The sequence below is a fragment of the Scardinius erythrophthalmus genome, assembly GCF_964197995.2.
Source record: "Scardinius erythrophthalmus genome assembly, chromosome: 22".
Classification (NCBI taxonomy): Eukaryota; Metazoa; Chordata; class Actinopteri; order Cypriniformes; family Leuciscidae; genus Scardinius; species Scardinius erythrophthalmus.
Genome location: NC_138242.1, coordinates 8,166,284 through 8,181,466, shown reverse-complemented (window position 1 = coordinate 8,181,466; position 15,183 = coordinate 8,166,284). Strand labels below are relative to the sequence as shown.

Sequence of the window (15,183 nt, the reverse complement as noted above, 5' to 3'; positions counted from 1 at the left end):
AAGAAATTGTTTATTTGGAAGGAACAGATCATTACTTTGCATTTCTTCAAAACTGCTGAACTTTTTTTGAAGTAACAGTGCATTATTTTGAAGAAATGGTGCAGTGTTTTTCTTTAAAATAACAGTGCTTTTTTTGCATGTTATATTTTGTTTGCATTCAGCTTTTTGATGAAAACATCATAAATTTTGTCTGAACTTTAAAGTGTTTACCATAGGCTTATTTTTGAATAATATCATCTGAAACTCTTAAAGGGATAGTTCACCCAAAAATGAAAATTCTGTCATCATTTACTCTCCCTCAAGTTGTTCCAAACCTGTATGATTTCCTTTCTTCTGCTAAACACAAAAGAATTTGGTAATTAAACAGTTGCTGGTCCCCATTGACATCCATAGTATTTTTATTTTTTTTCCTACTATGGAAGTCAATGGGGTCCATCAGTCGTTTGGTTACCGACTTTCTTCAAAATATCTTCTTTTGTGTTCAGCAGAAGAAAGAAAGTCATACAGGTTTGGAACAACTTGAGGGTGAGTAAATGATGACAGAATTTTCATTTTTGGGTGAACTGTTCCTTAAAAGAGATAGTTCACCCAAAAAAGAAAATTCTGTCATTAATTACTCAGTCATGTCGTTCCAAACACGTAAGACTTTCATTCATCATCGTAACACAAATGAAGATCTTTTTGATGAAATCTGAGAGCTTTCTATCCCTATATAAACAGCTACATAACTACCACTTTGACACTTCAAAAAGTTCATAAAGAGATTGTAAAAGTAATCCATATGATTTGAGCGGTTTAGTCCAAATTTTCAGATGAGACTTGCTCACTTTATATGATGAACAGATTGAATTTAGGCTTTTATTTACTCAAATTTATGAAAGAATTTTCATTTTTGGGTGAACTATCCCTTTAACAACATCAAAGGTCCGTTAACGCAGAACACGTTTTTGCATTGTTTTTGAATGTAAACATGCGCTGGACGGTCATGTTTGACCATAAAAAAAAAAAAAAAACATACGTGTGACATTAGTTTGTACTTTGTTCACGAGCACTTCCTTCTTAATCTCTAATTATGATGGTGTGGCACAGTTTTTGGGAACTGGTTGTCTCAGTCCAGTGCTCAGTTCTCACTGCTACCTAGTTATAAAGTTAAACAGTAACTGAAGTTCTCAGCAGGTGTGTGAAATGTCCCCAGCAGATTCATAAAAAAGTGCCTTGAGCTAACAGCATCTGGGCTTCAGTAAGCATCATTACACTACCACCAGTTCAATATAGTTGGGGATTACATTTTAAACAGTGTGATTTACTTCATTACAAATAATATTTGTATGTTTGTAATTTCTGTGATATACAGACAGTAGCTCTGTTTCAAAACCTACTGATCTAACTTGCTTTTTAAAGCTACCTTCTATCTATGGTTGAGGAGATTCCCTCCTTCTATGTAAAGCGTTTTGAGTGCAGAGAAAAGCGCTATATAAAATTTTACGAATTATCTATGGCAGCATCCTAAACATTCTGGAAACTCACAAGTGACTGATTTTAACACCTCTACATAGCAGCGACTCCTCTCAACACGCAGATATGATGAATCACATGGGACTCTAGACTCGTTTGACATTAGCATGATACTAAGCTAACATCGCCATTCTCTAAAATAATAAATAAATAAACTTGTTGTGTACATAAAACTGAAATAAGTACATTGAGTACATACGAACATAAGTACATACAAGGTTTTTGTTTGCATAATCAACATTTCTTGACTTATTGACTCTTGCAATTATTTACTGCACTCATTGCAGTGCATTCTGGGATTGCCTCATTGTAAAAGATCAATGCGGTGCTGTCTTTTGTAAAAAAAACTCACTTAGAATTAAAGGTGCTGTAAGCGATCCCGGGAGTCGTAACTTCTTGTTGACATTCGAATTGTTGTCAAACAAAACGGAGGCTAGCTAGACCCTCCCTCCTCCTCATCCCGTCTCCTCCCTCCTCCCCTCCCTTCCGACATAAAGGAAAGTCAAAGTAGTCACTACAAACAAAGTTAAGTTTTACTGATACTTCATTCAATGAGTAATGTCGCCAAGTAAGATAAATGCTTTTATATATTGCAGAACAGAATGCAGAAAAAGAGAAACATTATCTTAAAATCGTTTCGCCACCTGAGGTTATAACTATAGCTCCCATACAAGGACGCAATAATAGCAAGATAACATTAGCTTTGCTTTTCCCAGTGAGCATAAACAACGGCGGCCGCGTAAACAAATTTAGTCAAAGTTGTCAATAGCCTATAAATGAACATTCAAATTCATAACAAACAGTGGGTGAAAACAATCATTCATACACATTGTTGCCCTACTGTGAATTTGCTTGATCATTTACAATAGAGATTGATCGCTGCTAGAAACATACATGTTGTATTCACCAAAGTTAACGCTGACTGCATAGTTCTAGCTAATTACATCCTTGTGTTGGTTTGGCGAACATGAACGTCTGTTTAGAAATAAAAATGGATTTACCTGTTCTGGAAAAACAGAGCAACTGAATGTCGGATTGGAATCCCTTCTGCCGGCGGAGTTCTCGCCACTTTTCGAAAGTTTTTCCGATGTAAATTAGGTACTTTGTGCGTTTCTTATCCTTGTCACTCTTCTTTGCAATTTGTTTATCGGAACGTCGTCTCTTTGGTCGTGTGTCGGCCATAATTCAAAATTCCCTCCCTCCTCCACACCCCCTTCATGTGTACGTACACTAACCCCCCCAAACCCCACCCTCCAATACTTCTTGTCGGTTATTGGCTGGAACTCTGTTTATTATGTTTTAGGGCTGTTGGAACGAATTCCGAAATTCGAATATAATTCGAATATTTAAAAAATCAATACTATTCGAATGCTGAAGTTCCTATTCGAATATTGCTTTGTGTATATTTAAAAAAAAAAATGCAATCTTTCTCGCTTACACGCATGTGAAAATGAAATGCTTTTGTTTCGTCTGATGAACAATAACGTTTTTGAATCGTAACACAATTGTGCACGTTATCCACGCTGTATCATAACAATACAAAAATCGCGGAGAGCAATGTCTCCACGGAAACGGAGATCACCACTCCTGACAATTTGATTCCCAGTCCACAATACAACGTGAAAACGGAGTTTTCAAATGTATCCACTTTGGAGTGCGTTTACAAAAAAGCTTCGATTTCATTAATAAAAACGCCGTCTCAGTGTGGACGGAAGGCCAAAACGGAGAGAAAAATATACATTTTCAAACGAAAACGTTTACCAGCTGTCCGCAAAAAGGCGATAACAGACAAACTGACACGGTTTATCTGTGAAGTGTGAAGATATGAGACCGATCAACATCACGCATTTGCATTGGCGATCCATAAGACTGTGTAATGTCGTAAATATTTATAATAGGATGAATTTGAGCATTTAATATTCGAATATTATTCAAATATTAAATAAAATAAGGAATGGAATTCGAATAGTATTATAGAGGAAGATTGACAGCCCTATTATGTTTCGGGGTGCGGGTGAGCCCAGTTTGTTTTTGTTGCCGTTTTTGAGCCTGTGGTGTCTAGAGAGACCGCGTTTTTTTTAAGTGTGTTCAGGGGACAGGCAGCTAGCGGATAGTGAGGAGATGTTTGCTGTATGTGACAAAAAATGTTTTGGCCTAAAAAACGCGTGGCATCGCTTAGAGCACCTTTAAGTCTCATCCTTTTTCAGTTTCATGTTGGCAACACAGCTTGAAAACACTGCTGCTTTAACATTCGGTCTAGGTAGGCAGCCACCCAGCTAATGTTGTTGAAAGGTTTTTTTCAAGTTATGAACAAATATTCTTCCAGTAACGTTATGAAACATTCGTACAAAGTTATCTGGAATTTAGTAATGTTCTCAAAAAGTTGGCACAAAAACATTATACATCGTTCATGGAACATTTTTATCTGAAACGGTTTGTAAGATTTACAATTTAACATTTTTAAATGTTACTAATTGTTTCAGAACGTTCAGAGAACTTTCAAAAGTAATGTTCCCATTATGTTTGAAAAATTCTAAAATGGAATTAAAAAAAAAAACGACGTTTTGAACCTTCAGAGAACATTCAGATCAGATGTAACGTTTTTATAACTTAATGGAAACGTTAGCAAAACATAATTTGAACATATTTTGTTATCTTGGCTATAGTTTTTGTTACCATTTTCCTTTGCAGAGCGAAGAAAATTTAATGCAGTAGCATTATATCTGTCTAGTCATATATAGTGCCACTGGCAAAACTAAACATTACAGTGTGTAATTGCTTTGTTTATATGCATGAAAGAGTGATGTGATTCATTATCCACACATTCGGTGTCCCTCATGGGTAATTGTTGGGTCCAGTTTTGTTCACGTCTGTGATGAAGCTTGTTTAATTCATTAACACGCTGAAATCCTCCATTTGCTGTTTATCATGAGTTAAACCAGTGTTCTATCTCAATAACATCACCCCCAAGACGCACATAAAGAGTAATTGCAATATAGTATACATCAGTGCCTTTTGTAGAGCATGGACAGGTGCTTGATTCAATACCTGCTCCAGTCTCTCCTGACACCTAATAGACGCGCCCCCCCCCCCCCATCCTGGTGGTCTCAGGTGGGCCCGTTATTCTGTCCCGTCTAGTTCTCCATGTCTAATGAGGGCGTCTCTCCCTGTCTGCCTCTCTCTCTTTGTGTCTCCCTCCCTCGGTCGCCCTGCCCCCTGTGAGGACGCCAGTGCCATGGAGGGTAATTAAAGCCCAGCTGCTCCTCGCTTTTACACCTACACTCTCTATCTCTCATACACACACATACTCTGGTGTTCCCCTGATGAGGTCACCTTGAGGAGGTTCTGATTTCTCTGTATCTGATCGTGAAGTCAGCAAGAAATGAAAATGTACTTTCGTTATTGTCTCTTTTTAATCAATGTAATGCATCTTTGCTGAATAAAACATGCTGATCCCAAAGTTTTGAATGGTAATGTATGAGAAGCCAAATAAATCAATCATTATTTGGTCATATTGTGATTATCTGCACCAACCGATAACATTACCGATGAATCTCAATCAGCTTAATTAAATTGTAGCTTCTGTCATGTAAAGCCTAGGCCTATATATCATTGTGTCGGTCATAAGCCACCCGTCATTTTCCATTACAAAAATACAAATAATTTGTACATCAACTGACCACTGCATCAGCATAACTTGCACCGCCTCTAAAATATCTTTTTTTTACCTGATGTTACCAATACTCTTAACCATGATTCTGATATTTACCACTCACTTTTCATGATTCAGTCAATGAAAAATTGTAATTCCCAACCTACATTTTCTGTATCCTTATTCATTCAGAAATACATCAGATTATAGACTTGACTTTAACAAAAGCCCTGATTATTTGTGAATTGCTTGCTCAAATCATTAAGCAATTGAGCCCTTTTGTAGATGTTGTGGAGACGCCCTTTACAAACTCATCTTTTAGATCTGACTGTTGTCTCATTGAATCCAATGGACCAAACCATAATCCAGTGTTGACGGGGATGTTTCTGTGTTCTGTTCTGTTCTGTCTCATATCAGAGCTTTCAGTTGGCACTTCAGCCCTCCACCCGCACATTCTGTTTCCATATGCATTGATTTCTGTTGTCTGTTCAGAAAAAGAGAGAGAGAGAGTGTTAAATGCTGGCTGTCAGTGTGTGTGTGTGTGTGTGTGTGTGTGTGTGTGTGTGGATTCACCCCTGTTTTCAGTCTATACAGTCTCTCCCTTTCATGTGAATGTGTTTCTGTGTGCTTGCCTTTGGCTTGCCCTCTATTCTAACATATTTGAGAAACGCTCTGTTCATTGCTCTGCACAAAATTGTGTGACATTTAGGGGCGGATTCACTAAAAATAGACTGTCACTGATATTGTACTTTATTTGCATTTTGTGTTGTTTTAGCACCTGGTTTTAAGGAATTATGCAAATCAAGTAATGCCGTAAACGCCCACAAAATCACTGCTGAGCGCAATATGCACAGGACAGTTCCCTATTTTTTTCCTGCCATTGTGGCATTTCTACCAGAATTCATTGGTCACCTAGCTTCACGTCTTCAGCCTAGACCAGCCTGAAAACGTCTTGCTGGTCTGGTCTTTTTCATTCAGCAGGGCTTTAGTGAAAGCACACTAATATCTGAAATAGTAAGATCTAAATTGTATAGATGCTTTGATCTCTAATCCAATAGATTTCCTTAAACCCAGTGTTCCAGTTCTTGACCTGAATCCACGTTAGAGATGGATTTTCTGTCAATGAAACCTCTCAGAGCTCTAGTCTTCCTTTGGGAAACATCAGGAATGTCTTATTTAAGGGCTGCTCCCGATGATACATAGCAGCCACTTATCCGATTCCCAGTTATCATCATTCAGTCAAGCCTTTGGACTGCTTATTATGAGTTAGTATAGGTTCTGCTAAGATTCTTTTGTCCGTCATCGGAAAAGGAAAATTATTGTTAATGCTCATTTTATCTGGAATCCCCGCCACTGTAGGTTAAATTCACAGTGGATTTACATTTGGCACACTCCATTTTTTTATGTCATAATGAGCAGCCATCAGTTTGTTGTGTAAGCCTTGTAGTCAGAAAGGAGACCAATAATCAATAGTAAATGACTCAAGTCTGATGCCTCTCTCTCTTATTAGGCTACCACTTATTGGAATGGGTAGATTGAGTATGTTTCTCAGTGGGAATTGTGTCTAGTGAGGCAGTATTGGTGTATATTACACATGCCCAGAGCACATCTGTGTTAAGTTGTTGCCACCTGGTCTGATGTGCAGTTAGTGAAACACATGGACACTACTCATGTTTGGATGTCACACACACTGTGACTGTGACAGTAGTCTTGTTCTCTCTTAACTAGCTCAGCATGGTAATCATATTGTCTACCAAAATAGACCAAACTGTTTAGCACAGTTATTGTTAATATATCTCTAAATAAAAAAAACACACTCATTTGTTTTCAAAATATTCATTTGTTTTTTTATTGTTTTACAAGAGGAACAAAACCTTTAGTAATTATGGTATACAAATATTTTTGTTTTAAATATAAATCAATTTTAAATAAATTCTAATTTAATATTACTGAATCAACATGTCTACATTAGGATACACCAACTAAAGTATTTTTTTAATCATTTTAATTTTTAATCACATTAGGTAAAAATACAGTAACTCCTTAAGGTACCAACTGCTTACATTACATTTTTACAATGTATTTGAAACTTGGTTACCATGGTAAATATTTGTAAAAATTACACAGTAGATAGAAAGGGTCAGCTCAAGTAATAGGTTTGAAGTATGCTGTAATTCTTTCTTCTTCCTTCCTTGATTAACTTAGCCAGCATTCTATATGAATGAAGAGACTCTTGTTAGCAATATTGTTTTCCACAAAATCTATGGAATGCTGTCTGTGGCAATGAGACTTCCTGTCAGCGAATGGATGCCATATTCCTCTGTCACTTTCATTTTCATGAGATTTCATTTGGTTAGCTGAATTTAATCTTGATAGCATCTGAATGCTCCACATAGATTTAGTATTCATGCCCTGACCACAGGCATCAATGTACATTAGAATAGTTTGCCTGTGCATGTTTCACACATATTTGTCTTTATCATCATGACCAGATTATTTTGTTATTTCAATGACTTTGTTTTGTGTGGTTATTTACATCTGCATGGACACTTCTAGATCGAAGCAGAAAATTTCTCTCTCTCCTGTTAGTGTTAACTCACAGCAAGTCTCCATAATGAATGAATGAACTACCCTTTGTATCTCATGTTGCTGAATTTGACTTTGACTGTGATTTGCCCAGCATGTTACTAGAGCAAAATCCTAATCAACCAATTCGATTTAATTGAGAAAGGGTTTAGTTTAGGGCAAGGGTCAGGCTTGAACTGATTTTAGGAGTTATTAGCCTAACGTTTTAGGGTTAGGGTTGCGGGTAGTTTCTATTCTAAGAATGCAAGTAGATGTTATTCATGGACTGTCTGGTGCATACAGGACACCAAAAAGGACACAGCTAGCTATAAACACCAGTTCAGATCTGACAGACTCTGTGAGTCGGGTGCAACAGTCTACCTAGAAATTTGTTTTTGATTCTGGGCTGGGCCAATGAGTGATTGGGGAAGAACTAATTGAAATTTGCCAGGTTTCCGACAAAAAAGCTGGTTAGAACTGTTTGTTTGACAGAAATGTTGTTCCAGTACCAACAAAAGATGCTGTTCCAGAAACAGGTCACAATCACCTAGTGCAGATAACCAGAATTTCACAAAATATGGTCCACGCTGGGTACAGCTGACTGGCTACAGTTCAGTCAGTGTAGGATGGTGTGGTATAGTGTTTGTAAGCTGTTAGTGTTTATATCTTCTCAGGACACATTAATAGCTGTATCCCATCGCCTGAATCATTTTCCATCTGAACTCAAGAGTCATGTGATGAGTTTGTGTCACATCGGCCAACGCCTGAATTGGCTACCCACACGTCATGTATGTTTTTTTTTTAATCCTGTGATTTGGCAGGCAATCATTGATTTGTTCTTTTGATGTGTGCATTCAGAGCTTCACTACCGGTATTGATTTCATCTGATTGGCCCCTGGGCTGGTTGAAAGGGGTCAGAATATGAGGTTGTGAACCCTAGACTGATCCATTCTCTGTTAAAGGGGGAGATTCACAGTTCATTAATGACAGAACTGTGAGGGTTGATTTATTTGTCTTTTTAGGGATCAGACCATGGTTTGCAATATAGTAAGACCAGGGTTAACTGTGTTTAGTTTCTTTACTTGGTTGTTCCTTTGCCTGTTAGGCTATATCACGTCCAAGAAGGTTGCAACACTTTGGGGTATGTTTCAATGTTTGTGTTGGTTCTCGCAGTGCCCAGAGGAAACACTGTACCCAATGGATGTAGTTTTTTTTTAGTGTACAAAAATGATGTGTTTCTCCAGCATGTGTTTATACAGCACTACATATGAGGCCCTGGTGTTCCAAGCCTGCACAATGGGAGTCTGGCCCAACTGACCCGCACAACATGAGTGTGTATGTAGCCCTGACCTGCCCAGAGATCCTTCATGTGTGGCTTCATCAATCCGCTCCACATCTTCATGTAATCTTCCCCATCTACGCTTTGAATTTCATGTTGCTGCAGCCTTTTATTGCAATCCAGTATAAATGTTATGCAGAGCCAAGAATAACCTAACACAGTTGTCGGTCTCTGGTGCATTGCTCTGGTTTACCTCGCTCAGGCTTGACCTAGTATCCCAAAGCCTCTCTGAAAAGCCTCTCCATGGTAGTGCATGTCCACTGAACCCATCCTTCTAAACAGCTTCTATTCAGCACTCCCGCTTTCATTTTGCTTTAGACTCTGATGTGGTTCTGGCTGCCAACTCCTTCCATCTGATTGACAGTTGGCATTTGGATGTTATTAAAATTGCATGTGTGGAACCAATCTGCTGACAGTTGGATTCCTTTTGTGGTTGGTGCATTTCTGAGCCAAGATCTGCAAAATCCAGCCAGATTCACCTTGGCCCCATTTTGCTACTTATAGTGTTTACACTATCATAACATCTGTCAGATGTGAGATTCCCCTTGATCAATTTGCTTCTATGTGTTTCTAAGAAGCAACATACTTAAGATTCATAAGAGATAAAGGAACTAGATTTATACCAAGTGGTGATACCAAGATGTAGTGCTACAATGCTAAGGTATATGTGATAGGACAGGGGTGTCCAATCCAATTCCACTGAGGGCCACTGTTCTGCAGAGTTTAGCTTCAATCACAATTAAACACACCTGAACTAGCTAATCAAGGTCCTCAGACTTACAATAAGCAAGTGAGTTGGGGTAATTTGGTGGCAAACTCTAGATGGACGTTGGTCATCCGGGGCAAGATTAGACACCCCTGTGCTAGGGTGTCCTGAGAGGTTCTTAGTGCACAGTTAGAATATTCGAAGTATTCGTAATGGAGTTGCTAGGAGGTTTCAATGGTGTTTTGGGTGGTTGATAGGTTGTTGTTTACTGGCCCAAGTCAATGCCCCAATCCCCCCCCCTCCCCAAAAAGAAATGAATTGGCACCCTCCTTCTAAATATATTTTTGTCCTCTGGGATTTTTTTTTTTAAAACAGTGTAAGTGTTTATTCAAAACTCTAACCATAATTATGAGCACTATTTTGAGCGGTGCTTGCTTTGCCAAATATTTGCAAGTCAATAATAAAATTGCCCCAAGTAGTGCATGTTGTACACAGTTCAGCCTATTCAGTTCTGAAAGCATATTCACACACTTGCCATAGTCTCGTGACATGTTCTATGACATGCAGTTTTGTTTCAACCTCATTCTTCTGTATCTGCGATGCGTGAGAGTATCACAGTGTTTCTTAAAGCAGTAGCGAATTTAGAGTTCCTCGGGATGCGTTTTGTCTTTTGCAGTCTTGTCTCCTCCATCGAGGGGTTAAGCCTGCTGCGGCAGTGCTACGGCAGTGCTACCTGACTCAGCACTGCGAGAAGACGAACAGATGGGGTGATTGAGTGGTAGAGCGACCGAGAGGGAGAGACTGATTACTCTTAAATACTGAGCACTGGATACAAGCCTCCTTGTTGGTGTCATCACCTTCTTCTTCTTTGGATCATTGTAGTAGAACTTGCGGACGTCTGGGTGGATTTCTTGTGTTTTGGTGTTCGAATACATTATTAATCCAGCACTAATGAGCTGTGGAAAGGATGCGTTTAGCTGATGGAGTGCCTGCTGGGCACACAGATGGGCTCAGACGCAACGCTCTCACTTCCTCACACCCCCCATCACCTTTGTGCCAGGAGCAGGCTCCAAGGGACCGACTGGAGAGTCAAACGATAAAAGCACAGGTGGACGCGGGGGTGCCGTCTGTATCAGGACTAATGCCATGGCTCATCTAAGAGTTCTGGACTGCATGAACAGCCACAAATGGAGTCGGATATGTGACCTTTACTGTGCTTTTAATAGTCAGGTCTGTGCAGCCTTACTCCATGCATGAAATGCAATTTAGTGTGCATGTCTTTTTAAGGCCATCCTTAAAAATATTTTGGTTTGCAGTAACAGCAAAAAAAAAGAAAAAAAGGGTCGGTAGGTAGGTCTTTATTTTTTTATATATATAAAAAATAATATAAAAAAGTATATTTTTTTAATAATAAAAAAAAAATCGGGGTCGGGGGGGTCTTGAGAGAACATTTTTCACCGATGTCTAGGGGCTGTTTACACCAGGCCACTTTGCGTTTTCTCAGATCAGATTGCAATCTGATTGATCAAAACGATTCAATTATTTACACCTGGTTACATAGATGTGTGTTGTTGTTTTTTTGCGGATATAACCGATCTTCAATTCCCGCTATATGCAGATTTAATGCAGTGCACCGAAAGCAACAGTTATTATTTTATTGGTCAACAGCTAAAATTTCTGAATCAAAGCCCGCAATAAGAGAAAGCGGAAACAGCCCTGGTAAGATCATTTCGTTTCTTTACATTTAATAAAGATGATCGTGTGTTAAGCGTCTGCGACTTACTTTCACTTTGATTTGCGATAGCACGTTGATGCTTAGCTTCTCATCTGCGGCGATGCGTGTTGCAGTAGCGTCGTCATTACTGACTAAAACATGACATGTAGCCTATATAACACGCTTTCACATGTTTATTTTTTAATAAACCATATTCAACAACATATAAAAATGAAATAATCTTTAGAGTAAAGCCGCAGCCATCATTACCAAGCGCGAACCATTGACAGTGAATGAAACGGAGCGATCTTAGCCTACAGGCGGTAGTGTGACATGCGTAAACCTGGTGTAAACATAATGACGCGCCACGAGTTTTTATTTAAAAGAAAGAAGCAATTTATATTCACAATACTTAATAACTAATATTATTTTATTGCATTTGTATTAGTTGTTTGAAGAGTTAAAAAAAATTGGTCGGTCTTAACGCAAGTTTACAACCGGCAAGTCGGTCGGACTAAAAGGGAAAATAAATAAATAATTGGGTCGGTACTAGGCATGTGCCGGTATAAACTTTTCATGCTGCGATTAATTGATTGAGCTTTTACCACGGTATACGGTATTATCACGATATTTTAATTGCTCAAGAGAAATGGATGGATTGGTGAGGGGGATGTAGAAAAAAAACTACTTGCATTACAATAGTGATTGTCAAAACATTTGGTAACTAAATAGAATTTTACACAATTTTCACGCTTTCAATTCTTGGGATTTGATTTCAATCTTGATTCAGTATTGACTTTTTGGATAATTATTAGGTAGGCTACAGTAGATAGACGTTAATTTTTCTCAAGAAAAAATATATCTCACATAATGCTGTAAACATACAGAGAGCCCTGTCTGCTGGTATTATTAAAGGTTAAAAATTAACTAATTAAATTAAATATAATTTGGTTTTCATTATAATAACAATTATGACACAAGTAAAAATATAATACAAATGTAATATAGTGCACATATTTAGCAAAATACTCCTCTCTATAGCTATTTTTTTCTAGTCAACTAACTTGGTCATTAAATGGCTTTCCTGAGGTAAATGTAACGAACGTTCTGTGACATAATTGTTCACCTGCAGTTTTATTGACCTCTTTCCGTGGTTGAAAAACACTGAATGATCGATATTATGTATGAGGCATATATACCTTTCGGTAAATTGTAGCCTACTGTATCTTTACATAAAAAGTAACAGATGATCGGTTTACTTGAACTGAGGCGCTACAGTGATCTGTCAAGTCACATTTACAAGCACCAAAACAGTATTTATTGTCTGAATTTCGTAATAAAATGGACAGAACATGAGAGCTGAGAATTGTTTTCATACCATAATAACCTGCTCTGTCTAGTCTGTCGGTCTCCGTGTCCTCTTTTCTCCGCGATTTTTCTCTGCCTGAGAAACTGCATGTGGCGCGAGAGCGTTTGAAAAGTGTAAATTGCGTGAGTCTCACGCTGAATGCCTATTGGCAGCTCTGCTTTTAGAAGGGGGATAAATCGTCGGCAGCGTTCCTCCTTCCGTCATGCTTCTTCTCCATGTGAGGATTGTTTAGACTAGAGTGCGCACTGCGTCGCATGCACACAGTGCTATACATGTGGGGATTGTTTACATCAGAGTGCGCACGTGTTTCGCGCAGCATACGCAGTGTTTGTTTAAGCGGTTGATGGAAAATAAGCCAATACGCGTTCTATAAATATAAATTCTGATCTATTATTTTTCACGGTATTTTGAAGTGCCCACGATAACAATATCGTGCATATTCATTACCGCGATTTATCGCATTACCGAATACCGGCACATGCCTAGTCGGTACTAAATTGACAGGGTCGGTCGGGTTACGGCAAACAAGAATATTTTTAAGGATGGCCTAAAATGCACAGTATCACTGACTCAAAGAGTCACATTGTTCTGCAGATATGCATAGTTCCTTTTGACCCTGGCAGCCCTCAATGTCTTATCTCATGGAAATGCTTGTCTGATACCAAGAATAACTTGGTGTATTCCTGCTGCGTGGGAATGCAGAACTGGTTGTACGGGGATGTCTGATTTCACAGAGCACTCGTTACTGATCTCTAATGTTTTGTCGATTTTTTTTATTTATTATTTATTTCTGTATTTTACATTCAGGTGAATGTCTATATAATGTGCACTTTGTAGAATTGGCTTGATGGCTAGAAAAACAAATGATGAAACCTTTAAAACAAAAATTTGTCTGAAATATTGAGGCTTTCATTAAATAAAAATGATGTATTGTTATCAATGTCATTATATTTATCAGTTTACTTTTAAGGAAAGAAAACTAAATAATCTAAAGAGCACAGTCAGAGTGAAAGCAGATGAAATATAAGACTACTTCTGTAACACTTAGCCTATTACCTTAGTATCTATAATCAATGACAATGATTTTTCACACCCCTAAATAGCAGCACATTTCATTCAGTACTAAAATATGAAACATTATGGTTGGTGTTGTTTTATATTTTGGTTCCTTCTTTGATACTGGTAAACTGCAAAACCCTAGCACACAACTGGTGCAGCTTTCTTGTGTGTGTGTGTGTGTGTGTGTGTGTGTGTGTGTGTGTGTGTGTGTGTGTGTGTGTGTGTGTGTGTGTGTGCATATATCCCTGGCTTCTTTTCAAAGTTCATTTGGCACTCAGTTCATAGACAGACAAGTTAGAGACTGTAATCATTGTCCAGCTCTGTCTTTCTGTGTGATCTGTGTTGCGGGTCGTGCTGTGCCGGCTCTAACTCAGCAGTGCCTTCTTGCTTCGCCCCTTGAACTAATTTAATTTTAGCTCTGCTGAAACTGTTTGCATGCATGTAGGACTGATGGGCCTCTGTTTGGAGCCATGAACACAGTCTTTGTGCTAAGACTGCAGTATGATATTCAGCATTCACACTCCAGCACCTGGTCATCGGTTGGAAAAAATGACCGGCCCACGCTGGGGAAATCCTTAACCTTCCAGAAGGGGTAAAATCTGTTAGAAGAGCGTCCCGTTGTGTTGTTTTTTTTGTCTTAACTCAGCTCATTGTGGTTAAATGAGCATGTCTGCTAGTCTCATCATTATGACGACCGATAACATCCCTCATAAACGTATTAATAATTCATAGCAGCCCAGCAGTGAAGATCCCAATTATATTGGTCTTTGGGAGCATCTGTGGAAGCCCAAGGGACACTAATTGGCCCACCTGCTCCGCTGAGGGTGAGGGGCCCCGCTCTTTGTGTAACTGTGGCCCCAGCTCACGCTCGCATCACACCCGCCCTGACAATACACCCCGAAGTAACGTATAGAGCATGTGAAGGGCCGTGAACAGGATCTGAAGGGAATTAAAGCATTAGAGAAAGACTCCAGACCGAGCTGGTTTACTTTCACTGGGGCTGTATGTCTGTTCTAATGATACTGCCTGTGGGCTTCACCTTCTGTCCTTTTGAGATCACTCTTGCATAGCCTCATGCTTCGGGTCCGTTCACAGACCATCTGATGCATACTTCACATAGTGCTGGGAGCAACTAACTAAGAAAAGTGATGCTACTAACTTCTTTTTTCATTTCTCAACAGAGATCTCTTTGTATAATACTTTGTGTACATTGCTCTTTGTATAATACTGTATTGCACTCAGATTTTAGTTAAGTCTATTGCAG

The 15,183-nt window shown here is 38.7% G+C and overlaps 1 protein-coding gene across 2 annotated transcripts in view; it reads left to right on the top strand.

Annotated features, from left to right (window-relative positions):
- arhgap21a (Rho GTPase activating protein 21a) overlaps positions 1-15,183 on the top strand; it is a 111,379-nt gene that overhangs the window by 2,532 nt on the left and 93,664 nt on the right. The gene's annotated exons all lie outside the window — the stretch shown is intronic.